The sequence below is a fragment of the Gossypium arboreum genome, chromosome 1, assembly GCF_025698485.1.
Source record: "Gossypium arboreum isolate Shixiya-1 chromosome 1, ASM2569848v2, whole genome shotgun sequence".
NCBI lineage: Eukaryota > Viridiplantae > Streptophyta > Magnoliopsida > Malvales > Malvaceae > Gossypium > Gossypium arboreum.
The window spans coordinates 61,523,473-61,544,581 of record NC_069070.1 but is presented as its reverse complement, the minus strand read 5'-3'; the positions used below and the strand labels follow the sequence as shown (position 1 = coordinate 61,544,581).

The 21,109-nt window shown below is 35.8% G+C and overlaps 1 non-coding gene across 1 annotated transcript; it reads left to right on the top strand.

Annotated features, from left to right (window-relative positions):
* Positions 1-19,831: 19,831 nt before the first annotated feature.
* Positions 19,832-19,938, top strand: LOC128282316 (small nucleolar RNA R71). Its single transcript, XR_008272555.1, has one exon. It is a non-coding gene; the product is annotated as a small nucleolar RNA R71 (small nucleolar RNA).
* The last annotated feature ends 1,171 nt before the right edge of the window (positions 19,939-21,109 follow it).

The window sequence follows — 21,109 nt, the reverse complement described above, 5'->3', positions numbered from 1 at the left end:
AGTCTTCTGCTTTTACAAAGCGAGGACCGTGACCTTGGATTTATTGCGTGTGTTTTTCATGGTGTATCTGCAATAAAATATAACCCCCAAAATCATATGGAATAAGATGGACATAACATAACAATCATAATAAACACAATAACACAATCTAAAAAAAAAACACAACGACGACTGAACCTAAACAAACAATGAATTTCAATGAAATAATAGAAATATAATGAAAAATAGAATGAGACAAAGCTAATGATAAGTAAAATAAATAACATAACAATAAAAATGAAAACTAAATTTAATATGCAAGACAATACAAAATAGAAAAATATATAATTAGAACAACTAATAGTAATAAACAAAAAGAATAAGAATAGAACTAAAACAAAACTTACAAAAATAAGAACTGAATAAAATTAAGAAGAATAATAAGAAAATAAAATAAATAGTAATAAACAATAAGAAAAAAAGAATAATAACAATTATAATAAAGTTAATAAGAATAAAAATAAGAATAAATAAAGTAAAAAATAATAAAGACAAAAAGGGCAAGAAATGGCGCATGGCACCGGTCGATAGTGGTTGGAAGGGTGTCTACCTCGGTGACCGAAGTTACGACGAAGGAGTGGACGATAGGTAAACAGGGAAATGGGGCTCTAATAAGGATGGTGGAGGAAGAAGGGGAAAAAGGTGTTCGCATGGGAATAAAAAAGGAGGGGGAAAGGGGAGAAAGGGGAAAGACTGTTTGTAGTGGTGTGGCGCGGAGGAAGGGGTTTGCTGGAAGGAAGAAAAAAGAAAGGGAGAAAGAAAGAGGGGAAGGGTATGGTGACGTAGCGGAGAGGAGAGGGGTTTTGTCGATGAGTGAGAAGAGGGGAAGAGAGCGAGTCGAAGGGGACGATGGCGAAAGGCTTGGTTGAGCAATGGCTAGGGTTGTAGGAGAGGGTTGGGAGGAAGAAGACAAAGTAAACAAATTAGGGTTTTCAGCTTAAAAATGAGGACACGGTCATGTAAAGGCCCGTGTTAGGCCATACGGTAGTGTCACACACCCGTGTGGGCTGTAACACCCCTTACCGGTATGCAACGCTGGAACAGCGCTCGAGGCATTACCGGACTTTCATCACAAACAATTATACAAATCGAGTCATAAATTTACATCCAAATTAAACCATTCATATTCAATCATAAAGTCCCTAATACGAGCCTACGAGGCCCAAAACATGCTTTGGAAGTGGTTCGAGACTAAACCGAGAACTTAGGAAATTTTTTGCTCTGAACAGGGGTCACACGCCCATTTGGCTTGGGACACACCTATGTGGGCAGGCCGTGTGGTCACACATGCCCGTGTCCTTAACCCGTGTAACTCTTTGTTTTGCAATGCATGAACAAAATTGATGTCACACTGCCAAGTCACACATCTGTGTGCCAGGCCGTGTGGTAAATTGTATTTTCATAAAATAAGTACAGACTTCTCACGGTTGGGACACGCCTATGCCTGAGGCCGTGTTCTCACACAGCTAAGACACATGCACGTGTCTCTACTCGTGTGCTCAATTCTGATCATTCTATTTCTCAAAATTAAGGTGCAGGGGACACATGGCTAGAACACACGTCTATGGGGTAGACCATGTGTCACACATGGCCTAGACACACGCCCATGTGTCTACCCATGTGAGCAAAATAAAGGCTATCTACAAAGCCATTTGTCACCCTCATTTACACCTACATACACTCAAGATCAATGGCATAATCCATGGCATGTTTAAGCAATCAAACAATTCAAAATCAAGGCTAAATCATATCATTCTTTACCAACACTTAACATATTTACTATAGCATAATTTACCAAATCAATTCATACCAAACTCACATTCACAAGTATCAACATGAATACTTTCATCATGCATAATTCTACTTAGATTTCCTAGCACACCAAAGGACCCTTCTCATCCATTTCACAACAAGTCATTTAACGATAATAAACATATAGAAACCCATTACAAAACACAAAAACAAGAAGGCATTAGCACATATACTTATATAAATAGGCTTACAATTATTTTAGCCAAAATAAGCCAATTACATGGCTAAATACCAAATCACCTTAAACAAATATGAGCCAATACATTTGGCCAAATCAAATGACATATATAACAAAATGGCCAAGTCTCTATACATGCTATACTCTCAAAATGTTTTAAAATCACCGGTACCCAAAAGACAGTTTGATAGTGTGATAGGACTTCCCATTATCTCCAATCCCAAGCTAACTTAGTGACACTATAAAACATTAAAAATAAAACAGAGTAAGCTATATAGCTTAGTAAGCTCGTATGAAGAAATAAGCAACCTTACCATACATTAATCATCCAAGTAATATAACATAAGGTGACATAATTTACCATAATCTCAAGATCATAATTCACTTCCATCACAACATACCTTGAAATCATCATTTCACGAATTAATAATTCATAAGCTTCGAGTACATACCTGTACCATATCGTAACGAATTTATGCTTATTCTTATTCTTTGACATACCCGTGAACCACTCAGAATAATAAAGTCGAATACTTGGGAATCTTACATACTAAGTGCCACATATGTAGCCAACGCTACCTCAATCTCATATGTAACCAATGCTTACACAAGTTGTCAGTCAAGACGTGGCTACTCAGTGCTGCTCACACAAGCTGTCAAGTAACCACAAAATATGCCTGTATACTTAGCCACTGGTAGGACATACTAGACCAGCACCTGAATCACATAATCACATAACACATGGTAACCCTAGTGACATGTCACTTGTATCCTAATCTATTCCTAATGTTCAAATGGGATTTCTTGCTTATCGAATCATTGTCAAACTCGCCCGTAGAGTTAAACTTGTCCACACAATCAATCATACAGTTCATGAAATATTAAAGTATTTAAATACAACTATATTAAAGCTTATTTAACATACAAACTTACCTCGGTTACAAAAATGACCAAAGAGAGCTATTCGTCAATTACTTTTTTTTTTGCCCCTGATTTTGACTCAAACTTCGTTTTTCTTGATAACTTAACTTATTTAATTATGAAATTGTTCAATTCAGCCCAAAAACACACTATGGAAAATTTTACATTTATGCCCTTAACTTTTCAACATTTTACATTTTAGTCCCTTGGCTCGTAAAATGAGTTTCATTCAATTTCTTTACCCAATCCTAGCCGGACCCTTTCATGCTCATGACAACCCACATTTTTCATTTATTCACAGTTTTATACACATTTTATAAACTTTTACAAATAAGTCCCTATTTGATGTTTTTATCGAAAATTACTTTGTAAATGTTGTTTAACTATCAACAAACATGCATATTCTACCATTAAACATCAAAATACACATCTATTCAACATGGGTAAAATTTTAGACTTTGATTTTCTTTTAAATTAGTCCTTGAAATAGCTAAATCAAGTTATAACGATCTCAAAAATATAAAAATCATAAAAAAGGGGACAAGAATGGACTTACAACCAAGCTCAAAAGTTTGCCAAACCCTAGCTATGTCTTCCTTTGTGATTTTCGACCATGGGGGATGAAATTAGAAAATATGAACACTTTCTATTTGTTAATTTTTGTCTTTATTTGCCAAATGACTAAAATGCCCTTAATGAAAAACTTTAAAATTTTGCCTAACCATGTCCGTTTTTGTCCATACTAAGTATAATGGTCTAATTACCATTTAAGGACATCTAATTTGAGAACTCATTGCAATTAGGTACTTTTAACATAGAGAACTCAAGTTTTGCACCTATTGCAATTTAGTCCTTCTAGCCAAATTAGACACTCAATCAATGAAATTTCTTAATGAATTTTTCACACAATCATTCAATCATACTGTAGACCTTAAAGAAATAATAAAATAAATCTTTCTACTTCGAATTTGTGGTCCCAAAACCACTATTTTGACTTGACCTAAAAACGAGCTGTTACATGGCATTCCTTAGCTCATGTGTCGTTTAAAAATTAAACCAGTGGTCACACGTCCTCGGACATGCCCATGTGTCTAAGTCGTGTGTCACACACAACTGTGCACCAGGTTGTCTGTCATCTTCTTTTGCTTCTCCCACATCTATGTGCGAGGCCGTGCAGGGCACACAGTCTCACACATGCCCGTGTGACAGGCCGTGTCTAACACACAGCCGTGTCTGTAGCCTATGTAACTCACTGTTTTGTAATTAAATTGAAAAATTCACTCCAGTACAAACACTGCCTTAGACATGCCCCTGTGTCCCACACAGCCATGTCATTAGGTTGTGTGAATCATTTCACCTTAGGCCATGTAATAAACAAAATTGGAAAAACTAAATCCCAAGAATCACACGGCCATGTCCTCAAACCATGTGACTCTTTGTCATTTGCTCCGCTGTGGACACAGGCGTGAGACACGCCCGTGTGTCTCGACTGTGTGGTTCAAATATTTTTTAAATTTTTTAAAAACTAAAATTAACATGCAATAAAATTAAAAGAATTAATAAAATTTAAACACTTGGGTTGCCTCTTGAGAAGTGTTTAATTAGATTCTAAGCTTGACTTTACCTTGCATCCGCACGGTTAGTTCGGATCTTGGAGTCGAAACTCCTCTCTATCATTTTTAAAATTGTCACCATTATAAAATTTGAGTGGATGTCCGTTTACCTTGAAGTGCCATATATAGGATGTGTTACCTCTATTGTACCATACAAAAAAATGGTTTGTACCATGAATGGACCTGACCATCTTGATTTTAGCATTTTGAGAAACAATTTAAGCTTTGAGTTGGTTAAAAGGACATGATCCCGAACTGTGAATTGTTTGGGTTGCTTCAAACGAGCATTGTGGCGTCACTTTGTTGCTTCTATGTTTAGTCTTGAGTTTTTGTAAGCATTAGCTCGCCACTCATTTAACTCATTTAGCAACAAAAAACTCTTCTCACCTCACATTTAGGGTCATAGTTTAAAATTTTTATTGCCCATAATGCTTTTTGTCCGAGTCAAGTGGTAAATGACAACTCTTCCTATACACAAGTATATAAGGAGATGTTCCTATGGGTGTTTTATACGCAGTACTATAAGCCTATAAAGCATCATCTACTTTTAAAGCCCAGTCCTTTCTATTGACTCTACAGTTTTTTCTATGATGCGTTTGAGTTCTCGATTCAAAACTTCAACTTGACCACTAGTTTGAGGGTGATAAGAGGTAGTTGTTCTATGGTGTAATCTATATTTCTTAAGGATCTTATCATATTGAGCATTACAAAAACGTGTACCTCTATCACTAATAATTGCTTTAGGCATTCTAAATCAAGAAAAGAGCTTCTTAAGAAATCAACCTACCACCCTAGCATCATTATTAGGAAAAGGTTGAGCTTCTACCCATTTTGATATATAATCAACCGCTACTAGTATGTATTTATTACCATAAGAGCTAGGAACTGGTCCCATGAAATCAATCCCTCAACTGACAAAAATTTCACACGAAAGCATATAATTTTGAGGCATTTCATCACGTTTAGAAATATTACTTGTTCTCTGTCATCTATCACAAGAAGTAACATACTTGTTAGTGTCCTTAAACATTGTAGGCCAATAAAAACCTTATTCAAGTGTTTTATGTGTTATCCTAATCCCATTGTAATGTCCTCTTGTTGGTTCCGAGTGGTAATGTTCCAAAATCTTATTCGCTTCTGATTCTGTAACACACCTTCGAATTACTTGATCTGCACTTAAACGAAAAAGAAAAGGATCCTCTCAAAAATAAATTTTCACATCGGCAAAGAATCACTTATTTTGATGATGTGTCCACCCTTTTGGTAGGATGTTAACAACCAAGTAATTTGCGATATCCGCAAACCAAAGGACTTCAGAATCTATTACCACAAATAGTCGTTCTTCAGGAAATGAGTCATTTATCTCGTTCTCATTAAGCTCCTCAAGATGGGGATTCTCGAGTCTTGGAAGGTGATCTGTTGCAAGATTTTCAGCTCATTTCTTATCTTGGATTTCCAAATCAAATTCCTACAATAATAATATCCACCTCATATGTGACAACCCGAATTAGGGCCTAATCGGAATAGTGGTTTCGTGACCACAAATCCGAGATAGAAATAATTGTTTTATAAATATTTTGGGGTTTATGATATGATTGCATGATTGTGTGAAAATTTCGTGATGAAATTCTATGCCTAAAGTGTTTAAATTGAAAGTAGGGACTAAATCGAATAAGTTGCAAAATTTGCATACTAGAAATTTTTAGTATGAAATTGTTTTGAGATATTTATTAGGAGGTCTTAAATAGCAATTCTACCAATTTTAAGTTCATGGACAAATTTAGGACATGGAAGGAATTTTTGGAAAGTTTAGTAGTAAGGGTATTTTAGTCATTTTGATATTAAATGAAATAAAATGGGAAAAATAACACAAAATAGTCATCTTCCCATTTAGTTGCTGCCGAAACTTCACTCTCTCCATAGCTAGGATTCTTCAACTTTCAAGCTCCATAGTAAGTGATTCTAAGCCCGCTTTTAATGTTCTTTACGTTTTTGGAATCCGGAAGCTCGATTAAGCTTATGCTAGTAGTAATTTAACCTAGGGTTCATATTTGGAAAAATACCCATAGGTGAAATTTGTGTATTTTGATGTTTTATGATAGAATATGAGGTTTTAAATTGTGTTAAATAATTTGTGCTACTCGGTTTTAAGTGAAAACGAGTAAAAGCAAGATAATCGGTAAAAATACCTAATGTTCATAACTATATGATAGAGTGGAATTTGATGTTGTTGTAGAAGAGAAAATGTTCAGCATATCATAAAACATAAGAATAAGGGCTGAAATTAAATTCCGAGCCTAGGGGCAAAATTGTAATTTTGTAAAAGTTAGGGGCAAAATGTAATTTTTCTACAATGTGATTTTTGGATTGAAATAAATAGTATGAGTATTAAATGAGCTAAATGTGTTATTATAGATCAAGAAAGGCGGAACCCGACCTCGAATCTGGAAAGAAAAAGTTTTGGACTAAATTGCAAAATTTCCATATTTTGCACCAAGGTAAGTTGTATGTAAATATTACAATAATTTCATGTACATTCTTATATTTCAGCCTATTATATAAATATACTAGCTGATGTTAAAATATAAATTGACTATGGGAAGAATGGAAATAAATACAGAGAGAGAGATCCGGTTGAACATTCTGAGAGATCGAATGAAATAGAGGGCGTAGCTAGGTCACATGTATGATGCTGAGTGCACATCATGTGTACAAGAAAGCTACGAGACACCCTGTAGTAGCTAGGTCACATGCGTGATACGAGATGTATCCCATGTAGACAAGAGAGCTACGTGAAAGATAAATGTAGCTAGGTCGCATGCGTGATTCCAAGTGAAGGACACCATGTAGACAAGAGAGCTACGTGAAAGATAAATGTAGCTAGGTCGCATGCGTGATTCCAAGTGAAGGACACCATGTAGACAAGAGAGCTACGAGACAAATCGGCTAGGTCGCATGAGTGGTACTAAGTGTTCCCCATGTGTACAAGAGAGCCGAACTAAATGAAGTATGATGGTGGGGTCAGTGTCTTTGAAACCGTTAAATATCGAGGATTGATCCGAATTGTTCAACGGGATGGTTTTGTGGTGACATTGTGGTTTGGACCTACACTTATAGTGAATGAAATGTGGTGAAAATGAATTGTGGCATATACATATATACGATAAAATGAGGTTAGCATAAAGAATGTGTGAAAGAGTGAAATTAGTATTAAAGCTGTTTTTAGATGGCAGCAGTGACGTGATTTTGAAAATCACCAAAAATAGGAGGAATATAATTAGAGGTTGAATGAGATGTCAAATTAAAGCTTAATGAGTCTACTTTCATATAAAAGAAGCAGGGCAAGCAAAGGAATTCTATATTTTGAGATATTTACAATTGTAACTGACTTGCTCAGGATGAATACGTGATCCCTGTTTCCACTTTGAAAAATCATTAAAAATTGTACAAAGCAAACTAAGAAATATAGTTTACATGCCTAAATTCCTTATTGAGACTAGTTTTAAATACAACAGACTTCAGGGTTGTTTGAGTTATGTACTGAGAGAAATTCAATTCGTAGTGGACAGAGGTCAGGCCAGTCGAGCTGTGTAACAGGGGAAACTTTAACTAATAAACTGTACTAATCTGCTGAACCAAAAATTATAAAAAAAAATTTAGCAAGAAGCTTTATGAGTCTAGATTCAGGAAATTTTACGGATATGAATTTCGAGTTTTGTAACTCGAGTTATGATTTATTTAGTGAATATGACACAGCAGAGACAGCTTAATCGAAGTGGAATAAGTAGTGAAGTTAAAGTAGACATACTTGAATTGTTGTGTAAACATGTTAGATTCTTAAATTAGTATTTACATACTACTTACTAAGCTATAAGCTTACTTCGTTTTCTCTCTTTTGTCTTATAGTGTTCTCCAGCTTGCTCAGGAGTCAAGGATCGTGAAGATCTACCCGCACTATCATACTTTGGGGTATTTGAACTAAATGTTTTGAATTATGGCATGTATAGTAGGCAAAAATTATTTTGTTATGTGTCATATTTGTCTAGGTTTAAAATATTAGTTACTGATTACTCGACCGATTACTTTGTACAAGCCATAAAAGTTGGCTAATATTGTTCAAGATATATGTTATACGATGCATTATCAAATGGGATGATATATTTCTATCTTGGTATATGTTATGTTCGTAATACCTTGTATCCTATTCCTATGACAGTAAACGGGTAAGGGTGTTACATTTAGTGGTATCGAGCTATGGTTTAGTCGGTTCTCGGACTAATAAAGTGTGTGTAAAAGTCTAGCTATACATGCCATAAAAATATTGTGATAGTGTGGTGACTCTGATTATTCTAAAGCGTGTTTTGTTTTAATATAGTAATGGATCCTCAAGGAACTGCGGTGATGATGTTTGCTAGTAATGCGCCGGCTCCCGCACAAGGGACCGCTACTGTGGAAAGTAGACTGAGACATTGGGACAAGGAGATGAGGCTCGGGACGCCTTTCTCCAAATGATGAACAATTGGTATCTTGAATTTATTCGAGCAAATCCAAATGCTCAACCTCCTCCACCCTCCTATACCTCGACGATTCTCAGAGGCTGCTCAAGGTATAAATTTGGTAAGAATGAACAAGCCTCCGGTTGACAAGATTCAAAACAAGGGGAAGAGTTTAGAGCAAAGGTTGATGATGATCCCGAGAAAGCGAAATTCGCTTGAAAATTCTACCCGTATTTGATGAGCTCTCATGTACACCGAGGAATGCTTAAAGTGTCTTGTATCACTTTTGAGAGATTCGACCTACCACCGGTGGAAGACTTTGGTTGCAGTGGTGCCAAAAGAAAAGTTACTTGGGATTTCTTCCAGAAGAATTTAGAAAGAAATACATAAGTCAGCGATTTATTGATCAAAAGCGGAAGGAGTTCCTTGAATTGAAGCAAGGAAAATGTCTGTCGCAGAGTATGAACGCGAATTTGTAAGACTCAACAAGTATGCCTGTGAATGTGTGTCCACCGAGGCCATTATGTGTAGAAGATTTGAAGATGGGCTGAATGAGGACATTAAAGTGTTTGTAGGGATTTTGGAGTTGAAAGAATTTGTAGTATTGGTTGATCGAGCTCTTAAAGCCAAGAATTGAACAAAGAAAGAAGAAAAGTCGCTATTGAGGCTCGAGATGTCGAAAAAGACAGATAAGTAAGCCATTTCAATCTCAACCAAAAGGTCCAAAGAGACAAACCCTCGAATGACAGTTTCAATTGGGGATTTACACAGAGATCGTGGTAGAGCATATTCGGGTCTAAAGCTCAAGCTACTTGGTGGCAAGTGTGGGTAATGTGCGACCTAGAAAGCCCGAAAGCCGAAGAATGTGGCGAGCAACATTATGGTGAGTGTTGGGGACCGAGCGAGCTTGTTTCAAAGTGCTGCGGTTCTCGAGCATTTTATTAGAGACTGTCCGAGAAGGTTAAAGAAGAAAGATTTGAGTGTTAGATGAATACCACCGCTAGTAGAGGTAGACCACCGAGAAATACTGGAGGTGGGACTAGTAGTAGAACTGTGATGAAAGATTTAACGGCAAGATCAGAAGCTAGAGCACCTGCTAGAGCTTATGCTATACGTGCTCGAGAAGATGCATCATTTCCCGATGTCATTACTGGTACATTTTCTCTTTATGATACTATTGTTATTGCATTGATTGATCCCGGGTCCACCCATTCCTATATTTGCATGAATTTAGTATCCAATAAAAAGTTGCCTGTTGAATTTACTGAGTTTACGATGAAAGTGTCGAACCCCTTAGGCCAATATGTGCTAGTTGACAAGGTTTGCAAGAATTGCCCATTAATGATTCAAGGTCATCTTTTCCGGCCAACTTGATGTTGTTACCATTTGGTGAGTTTGACGTTATCTTGGGAATGGACCGTTAACATTGTATGATGCTAAGGTAGATTGTAAACAAAAGACACTAGAGTTAAAATGTGAAAATGGAGAAATTCGTGGGTTGAAACAGACGAATCAAATAAATTGCCTATGGTGATTTCGCACATGTCCGCACGTAAATACATGAGAAAAGGGTGTGAAGCTTATCCGCTTATGTAATGAATGTTGAGATGTCTCAACTGAAATTTGAATCGAGACCTATAGTCTGTGAGTTTCGGATGTATTTCCGGAGGAATTGCACAGGTTGCCTCCAAAGCAGAGAGATAGATTTTGCCATTGATTTGTTGCCGGCATCGCACCGATCTCGATTGCTCCATATAGAATGGCTCATTGAATTAAAAGAATTGAAGGCTCGATTGCGGGAGTTAACAGACAAGGGATTTGTGAGACCGAGTTTCTCTCCTGGGTGCTCTGTATTATTCAGAAGAAGAAGGATGGTTCAATGAGACTTTGCATTGATTACCGTCGACTTAATAAGGTGACTATAAAGAACAAGTACCCATTGCCGAGGATTGATGATTTATTCGATCGCTTAAAGGGGCCCACAGTGTTTTCAAAGATTGATTTGAGGTCCGGTTACTATCACCGAGAGTTAAGGAGTCGATGTGCGAAAACCGCCTTTAGGACAAGGTATGGACATTATGAGTTTCGGTGATGCCTTTTGGCTTAACAAATGCTCCACCATATTTATGGACTTAATGAATTGGATTTTCCGCCATATTTGGATAAGTTTGTAGTAGTGTTTATAGATGACATTTTAATTTATTCTCGAGATGAGTTTGAACATGCGAACACTTGAGAACTATATTGCGATCTTGAGAGAAAAGAAACTGCTTGCCAAGTTTAGTAAAAGTGAGTTCGCTTCGTGAAGTCGGATTTTTGGGCATATAGTCTCGGTGATGGTATTCGGTAGATCCAAGCAAGATTTCTGCGATCGTTGATTGGAAATCGCCCAAGAATGTATCTGAGGTTAGAAGCTTTTTAGGCTTGGCCGGGTATTATAGGCGTTTTGTTGAAGGATTTTCGATAATTGCCTCTCCTATGACTAAATTGTTGCAGAAGAATGTTAAGTTTGAATGGACTGATAAATGTCAACAGAGTTTTGAAAAGTTGAAAGCACGATTGACTGAAGCACCAATTTTAGTACAGCCCGAGTCAGGAAAGGAGTTTGTAATTTATAGTGATGCATCATTGACAGGCCTTGGATGTGTGTTGATGCAAGAGGGCAAAGTAGTAGCTTATGCTTCGAGGCAGTTAAAACCGCATGAGAAGAACTATCTTACACATGATTTGGAACTGGCCGCTGTTGTTTTTGCCTTGAAGATTTGGCGACATTATTTATACCGTGAAAAATGCCGAATTTTTACTGATCACAAAAGTTTGAAGTACTTGATGAATCAAAAGGACCTAAATTTGCGACAGCGAAGATGGCTTGAATTATTAAAGGATTATGATCTAGTGATTGATTATCATCCGGAAAAGCAAATGAAGTTCTTGACGCCTTGAGCGTAAAATTTCTTTTCACTTTGAGAGCCATGAACACGGGTTAGCATTGTCGATGACGGGTCAATTTTAGCGAGATGAGAGCTAAACCGTTATTTCTCCAGTTGATTTGTGATGCTCAAAAGAATGATAGCGAGTTGCGGATCAAAAGACTCAATGCGAATCGGTTATGACTCGATTTTCGAGTTGGACCAGATGACTGCTTGATGTTTCGAGACGAATATGTGTGCCGAAAAATGATAAATTGATTCGAAAATATTACATGAGGCGCACAATGGTCATTTATCGTTCACCCCGGTAGCACAAAAATGTATAATGATTTAAAGAAGTCAGACAGGCGGTATGAAAAGGACATTTCGAATTTGTAACTAAGTGTTTGATCATCAACAAGTAAAAGTTGAACATCAAGTACCTTCGGATTACTTCAACCGGTAATGGTGCTCGAGTGGAAATGGGACAAGATTACCATGGATTTTGTAACCGGTTTGCCTTTAACTCCTAAAAAGAAGGATCTTTGTTTGGGTAGTGGTTGATAGATTAACAAAGTCAGCCCACTTTATACCAAGAAGTACCGATTACTCACTTGATAAATTAGCGAATTATATATTGCTGAAATTGTGAAGTTGCACGGAGTACCTATGTCTATAATATCGATAGAGATCCAAGATTTACCTCGAGATTTTGGAAAAAGTTACAAGAAGCTTTGGGTACAAAATTGAACTTTAGTACCGCATTTCATCCACAAACAGATGGTCAAACGGAAAGAGTAATCCGGTACTCAAGATATGCTTAGATCTTGTGTTTTAGAATTTGGAGGTAGTTGGGAGAAATATCTATCTTTGATTGAGTTTGCCTACAATAACAGCTTATCAATCAAGTATACAAATGGCACCGCATGAAGCCTTATATGGTCGTAAGTGTCGGACTCCTTTATATTGGACCGAGCTTAGTGAGAAAGCAGATTCACGAGTTGATCTAGTTAAAGAAACCAAGAGAAAATAAAAGTAATTCGGATTGCTTGAAAGTCGCTTCAGATCGACAAAAGTCATATGCGATTTAAAAGAAAAGAGATTGAATTTCAAGTGGGTGATAAAGTGTTCTTGAAGGTGTCACCATGGAAAAGATTCGAGATTTAGTCGAAAAGGCAAGTTGAGTCCGCGTTTTATTGGGCCGCACGAGATTATCGAGAGAATTGGACCAAGTGGCATATCGGTTGGCCTTACCGGCAGAGTTAGAAAAGATTCATAACGTGTTTCATGTATCAATGTTATGACGTTATCGTTCGATCCTTCACATGTGATTTCCCAATGAAATTGAGATTCGATCGGATATGACCTATGAGGAGGAACCAATAAAGATTTTGGCTCGAGAAGTTAAACAGTTAAGAAACAAAAGTATAGCCTTAGTGAAAGTATTGTGGCACGACATGGGATAGAAGAGGCTACGTGGGAACCCGAGGAAGCTATGAGGAAACAAGACCCAAACCTCTTTCTGGGTAAGATTTTCTGGGACGAAAATCTCTAAAGGGGGGAGAATTGTGACAACCCGAATTAGGGCCTAATCGAATAGTGGTTTCGTGACCACAAATCCGAGATAGAAATAATTGTTTTATAAATATTTTGGGGTTTATGATATGATTGCATGATTGTGTGAAAATTTCGTGATGAAATTCTATGCCTAAAGTGTTTAAATTGAAAGTAGGGACTAAATCGAATAAGTTGCAAAATTTGCATACTAGAAATTTTAGTATGAAATTGTTTTGAGATATTTATTAGGAGGTCTTAAATAGCAATTCTACCAATTTTAAGTTCATGGACAAATTTAGGACATGGAAGGAATTTTGGAAAGTTTAGTAGTAAGGGTATTTTAGTCATTTTGATATTAAATGAAATAAAATGGGAAAAATAACACAAAATAGTCATCTTCCCCATTTAGTTGCTGCCAAACTTCACTCTCTCCATAGCTAGGATTCTTCAACTTTCAAGCTCCATAGTAAGTGATTCTAAGCCCGCTTTTAATGTTCTTTACGCTTTTGGAATCCGGAAGCTCGATTAAGCTTATGCTAGTAATAATTTAACCTAGGGTTCATATTTGGAAAAATACCCATAGGTGAAATTTGTGTATTTTGATGTTTTATGATAGAATATGAGGTTTTAAATTGTGTTAAATAATTTGTGCTACTCGGTTTTAAGTGAAAACGAGTAAAAGCAAGATAATCGGTAAAAATACCTAATGTTCATAACTATATGATAGAGTGGGAATTTGATGTTGTTGTAGAAGAGAAAATGTTCAGCATATCATAAAACATAAGAATAAGGGCTGAAATTAGATTCCCGAGCCTAGGGGCAAAATTGTAATTTTGTAAAAGTTAGGGGGCAAAAATGTAATTTTTCTACAATGTGATTTTTGGATTGAAATAAATAGTATGAGTATTAAATGAGCTAAATGTGTTATTATAGATCAAGAAAGGCGCAGAACTGACCTCGAACGGGGGAAAGAAAAAGTTTTGGACTAAATTGCAAAATTTCCATATTTTGCACCAAGGTAAGTTGTATGTAAATATTACAATAATTTCATGTACATTCTTATATTTCAGCCTATTATATAAATATACTAGCTGATGTTAAAATATAAATTGACTATGGGAAGAATGGAAATAAATACAGAGAGAGAGATCCCGGTTGAACATTCGGAGAGATCGAATGAAATAGAGGGCGTAGCTAGGTCACATGTATGATGCTGAGTGCACATCATGTGTACAAGAAAGCTACGAGACACCCTGTAGTAGCTAGGTCACATGCGTGATACGAGATGTATCCCATGTAGACAAGAGAGCTACGTGAAAGATAAATGTAGCTAGGTCGCATGCGTGATTCCAAGTGAAGGACACCATGTAGACAAGAGAGCTACGTGAAAGATAAATGTAGCTAGGTCGCATGCGTGATTCCAAGTGAAGGACACCATGTAGACAAGAGAGCTACGAGACAAATCGGCTAGGTCGCATGAGTGGTACTAAGTGTTCCCCATGTGTACAAGAGAGCCGAACTAAATGAAGTATGATGGTGGGGTGTGTCAAACCGTTAAATATCGAGGATTGATCCGAATTGTTCAACGGGATGGTTTTGTGGTGACATTGTGGTTTGGACCTACACTTATAGTGAATGAAATGTGGTGAAAATGAATTGTGGCATATACATATATACGATAAAATGAGGTTAGCATAAAGAATGTGTGAAAGAGTGAAATTAGTATTAAAGCTGTTTTAGATGGCAGCAGTGACGTGATTTTGAAAAATCACCAAAAATAGGAGGAATATAATTAGAGGTTGAATGAGATGTCAAATTAAAGCTTAATGAGTCTACTTTCATATAAAAGAAGCAGGGCAAGCAAAGGAATTCTATATTTTGAGATATTTACAATTGTAACTGACTTGCTCAGGATGAATACGTGATCCCCTGTTTCCACTTTGAAAAATCATTAAAAATTGTACAAAGAAAACTAAGAAATATAGTTTACATGCCTAAATTCCTTATTGAGACTAGTTTTAAATACAACAGACTTCAGGGTTGTTTGAGTTATGTACTGAGAGAAATTCAATTCGTAGTGGACAGAGGTCAGGCCAGTCGAGCTGTGTAACAGGGGAAACTTTAACTAATAAACTGTACTAATCTGCTGAACCAAAAATTATAAAAAAAAATTTAGCAAGAAGCTTTATGAGTCTAGATTCAGGGAAATTTTACGGATATGAATTTCGAGTTTTGTAACTCGAGTTATGATTTATTTAGTGAATATGACACAGCAGAGACAGCTTAATCGAAGTGGAATAAGTAGTGAAGTTAAAGTAGACATACTTGAATTGTTGAGTAAACATGTTAGATTCTTAAATTAGTATTTACATACTACTTACTAAGCTATAAGCTTACTTGCTTTCTCTCTTTGTCTTATAGTGTTCTCCACTTGCTCAGAGTCAAGGATCGTGAAGATCTACCCGCACTATCATACTTTGGGGTATTTGAACTAAATGTTTTGAATTATGGCATGTATAGTAGGCAAAAATTATTTTGTTATGTGTCATATTTGTCTAGGTTTAAAATATTAGTTACAAGATTTCGACCATTACTTTGTACAAGCCATAAAAGTTGGCTAATATTGTTCAAGATATATGTTATACGATGCATTATCAAATGGGATGATATATTTCTATCTTGGTATATGTTATGTTCTGGTAATACCTTGTATCCTATTCCGGCGACGGTAACGGGTAAGGGGTGTTACATCATAAGTCGAGGTTTTGCATCCAATTTAGTTAAAAGGTAGCGAAGAGTGGAATGGTCAGTGTATACAATAACTTTAGATAATATTAAATAGAGTCTAAATTTATCAAATATAAAAACCATAGCTAGCAATTCATTTTTCGTAGTGGTGTAATTCTCCTGTGCATTTGTCAGAGTCTTGCTAGCATAATAGATGGGTTGAAAATGCTTGCCTCTTCGCTGTCCAAGAACTGCACTTACTGCAAAATCACTCACATTACACATTAGTTCAAAGGATAAGTTCCAATTTTTCTTTGAGAATATTAAACGCCTTTAAACATGCCTGACTGAAATTAAATAACACATCTTTTTCTAGCAAACTAGTTAAAGGCTTATCTATTTTAGAAAAATCTTTGGCAAACCTTAGATAGAACGTAGCATATCTTAAAAAACTTTGAATAGCCTTAACTGAATTAGGAGAGGTAATTTTTTGATGGTTTCAATTTTTGCTCTATCAACCTCGACCCTTTACTAGAAATTTTATGGCCCAACACAATCCCTTCTTAAACCATGAAGTGACATTTTTTCCAATTAGGCACTAGGTTTGTTTCCTCATATCTCATTAAAGCTCGTTTTAAAATTTTAAGCCAAAGATGGAAAGAATTACTGAATACCAAGAATTTGTCCATAAATACCTCTATAATGTCTTCTACAAGTTCATCAAAGATGGCTAACATGCAACGCTGAAAAGTAGCAAAAGCATTACATAATCCAAAAGGCATTCTTCTATAAGCAAATGTACCATATGGACATGTAAATTTCTTTTTTTCTTGATCCTTAGGAGCTATTGGGATGTGGAAGTAGCTAGAAAGTCCATCTAAGAAGTAATAATACATGTGACCAGATAATCTCTCCAACATTTGATCTACAAATGGTTGAGGAAAATGGTATTTCCTTGTAGTGTCATTCAACTTCATATAGTCAATACAAACTCTCTATCCCATGACTGCTCTTGTTGGAATCAACTTGTTCTTCTCATTGGCCACAACAGTCATGCCTCCTTTCTTAGGAACAACATGCACAGGAGTCACCCAAGTACTATCAGAAATAGGATAAATAACTCTAGAATCTAGAAGGTTAATTACCTTAGCCTTGACAACTTCCTTCATGTTGGGATTTAACCTCCATTGATTTTGCACACAAGGCTTGTACTCATCTTCCATTAAAATTTTATGGGTGCAAAAAGAAGGACTGATCCCTCTAATGTCAGAAATCTTCTAGGCTATAGCTCTTTTGTGTACCTTCATCACTTGCAATAACTCATCTTTCTCATTTTGCTTTAAATCTGAAGCAATAATCACTGGTAATGTAGAATTGTTTCCAAGAAATGCATACTCTAAATGATTCGGTAATTACTTCAGTTCCAATTTGGGAGGTTCTTCAATAAAGGGTTTCAATTTCAATTCCTTATTTACCTTAATGTCCTCATAATTTTTTCGTCTCAGTGAAGACTCATTAGTATCTAAATCATTTTTTGTCTCACTTATCACAGCATTATCGCCATCTACTTTGTCTCATTAAACAAGACACAGTTCCAATGTGTCCTTATGAACAATTTCCTAAAATGAATCCTGAATAGTATAATCAATAGAATCAATAAAATAACAGGAATCATCTTATTCTCTAGAGAGTCACATGGCATCATAAATTTGAAAAATTATCTCCTCATCACCTACCTTAAGCACAAGTTTACCATTACTCACATTAATAATAGCTCTAGCGGTGGTTAAAAAGAGGCGCCCAAAAATTAAAGGTACCTTAACGTCCTCATCAATATCAAGTACAACAAAATCAACAAAGAATATGAATTTATCTACCTTCACAATGACATCTTCAATAATACCCCCAGGATATTTAACAGATCTATCAACTAACTGAATACTCATCCTAGTGGGTTTTGATTCACCAAGATGAAGTTTCTTGAACATTTTATAAGGAATCAAATTAATGCTAGCACCTAAATCAACTAATGTTTTCTCAATGTTTAAACTACCAATAAAAGAGTCAATAGTAAAATTTCCTGTATAGCTAATGCTTGGTAGTTTATTTTGGAGAATGGCTGAACACTCCTCGTTGAGCTCCACAGTTGATAGCTCTTCAAACTCCCTTTTATTTGTTAATAACTCATTTAAAAATTTTGCATATGCTGGCATCTACGAAATAGCTTCAACAAAAGGTAAGTTAATATGTATTTTTTAAAACGTTTAAGAAATTTGCCAAATTGTTCATCCATGCGGTCTTTCTTCAAATTTGCTTGGTATGGTATCGGTGGTTTGTATTCTTTAAGCACCGATGTTTGATTTTTTTGGTTTCTAGCACCCCATCATCTTTCTTATTAGTTTCTGGTTTCAACTTTTTTTCAGGTTCACACAACTTCTTCCCATTCCTCAATGTAATTGCCTTAACAGTTAATGCTTAGTTGGTAATTTAATTTGGAGAATTGTTGAACACTCCTTGTTGAGTTCTACAGTGGATAGCTCTTCAAAATTCTTTATATTTGTTAATAGTTCCTTTAAAAATTTTACATATGTTAGCATCTATGAAATAGGTTCAACAAAAGGCAGGTTAATATGTAATTGTTTGAAACGTTCAAGACATTTACCAAATTGTTCATCCATGCAGTCTTTCTTCAACTTTGCTAGGTATGGTATCGGTGTTTTGTATTCTTTAAGTACCAGTGTTTGAATTTTTTTGGTTTCTACCACCTGTTATCTTTCCTATCAGTTTCTGGCTTCAGCTTCTTTTTGGGTTCAGATAACTCCTTCCCATTCCTCAATGTAACTGCCTTAACATGCTCTTGTGGGTTGCGTTCAGTGTTACTAGGTAACCTACCCTGCTGTCTTTTCGAAACTAATTTAGCAAGCTATCCTATTTGATTTTCCAGTCCTTGAATTTATGCTTGCTGATTTTTCAGTGCTGCCTCAGTGTTTTGAAAATGAGTTTTCGACACCGATATAAATTTTTGCCAACATCTCCTCAAGGTTCAATTTCTTGTCTTGCCGGTAAGGTGCTGAAAGCCTGGAGGAGGTTCTGTTATTTGATTTCCTTGACCACCCCAAGAAAAATTAGGATGGTTCCTCCAACCTGCATTATAGTTAGTTATTATTATAAAGGTTATTTTGAGGTTTAGAATTATTACCCATATAGTTGACGTGTTCATTCTCCGTGCTAGAATCGATGGGTCAACATTCTAAATTATTCACTCCACCTCTACTTGCATCACATTGTATCACTGGATTCATCTAAGTAGAAAAATCTAAACCATTAATTTTCTTATTCAGTGCTTCCACCTAGATTGACAACATAGTAACCACATCAATATTTAAAACACCGGTTGCTTTCATCGATTTTATTCTCGTCACTTGCCACTGATAATTATTCAGTGCTATCTCTTAAATAAACTCATAAGCTACCTCAGGTGTTTTATTATTCAATGTTCCACCAGCTGCTGCCTCAATTAACTGTCTAATTGAACGATTCAAACCATTGTAGAAGATTTGAACTTGCAACCATCATGGTAACCCATGATGGGGACACCTTCTCAACAAATCATTGAATCTCTCCCATGTATCATAGAGAGTCACAACATCAAACTAAACAAAAGAACAAATGTCATTCCTCAACTTCGCTATTTTAGCTGTGGAAAATATTTTAACAAAAACATTTTAGTCATTTACACCCAAGTAGTGATAAAACCTCGAGATAAGGAATTTAACTACTGTTATTCCTTGTTCCTTAACGAGAATAGGAATAACCGTAAGTGAATGGAATCATCAGTGGCGCCATTAATCTTAAAAGTGTCGCAAATCTCCAAAAAGTTAGCCAAGTGAGTATTTGGATCTTTATCTTGCAAACAATCGAACTGAACATACTGTTGCACCATCTAAATTGTGTTTGACTTCAGCTCCAAATTGTTCACAGTGAGGATAGGTCTCACAATACTTAATTCAGCCCCAATCAAAGTGGACTTGGCATGGTCATACATAGTACGTGAACCATGATCTACAAGAGGTAGCTGAATATTTCGGCTATCACCCATCTCCTCAGTAATGTTGTTATCCTCTTCTTCGTCTACTATATTATGTTGACTTTGCCTTACTTCTTAGCCTCTTTATGATTTTTGCAAGTAGTACTTTCAATCTCACTATAAAAAAGCAATAGTCTCGATGGGTTTCTTCTAGTCATAAACTAAAAGAACTTGTTAGAAGCAACAAAAGAAAAATTAAAATGTAAAAATTAAACTAAAACAAAATTATAAAAATAAAATAAAAATGGCTAAATTAATAGAAATAAAGTTTTCCTAATATTTCAGTCCTCAGCAACGGTGCCAAAAAACTTGATGTCTCATGGAACTAACTAAAAATACGACAAAGGCAAGTGCACCTATTGATAAATAGTAGAGCTATGGTGAGTAAAGATATCGTATTTGCAAGGACTAAAAGTACTAGTAATTACTGTTTTCGTATTATTTAACCTACGAATTGGAGTGATTATTTTAAGCTAAAATCTACTAAACTAATTAACTAGAGAACTCAACAGAGAATAAATCAGGAAAATAATTGAATAAAAACCAAGAAGCTAAATAATACCTAGGAAAAAATCCACCTAGACTTCATTTATTATTATGAATATGAATTAAACAATTAATTCACATGGTATCTTGATAGAAATCCCTAAATTCTGCTAATATCTCTTTCGAGAGTAAGAGCAACTAACTATAGGTTGATTAATTGAAACTTCTTTCTAATTAAAACCCCTATTATCAAATTAACTTGATCTATGGATTCCCCTATTATA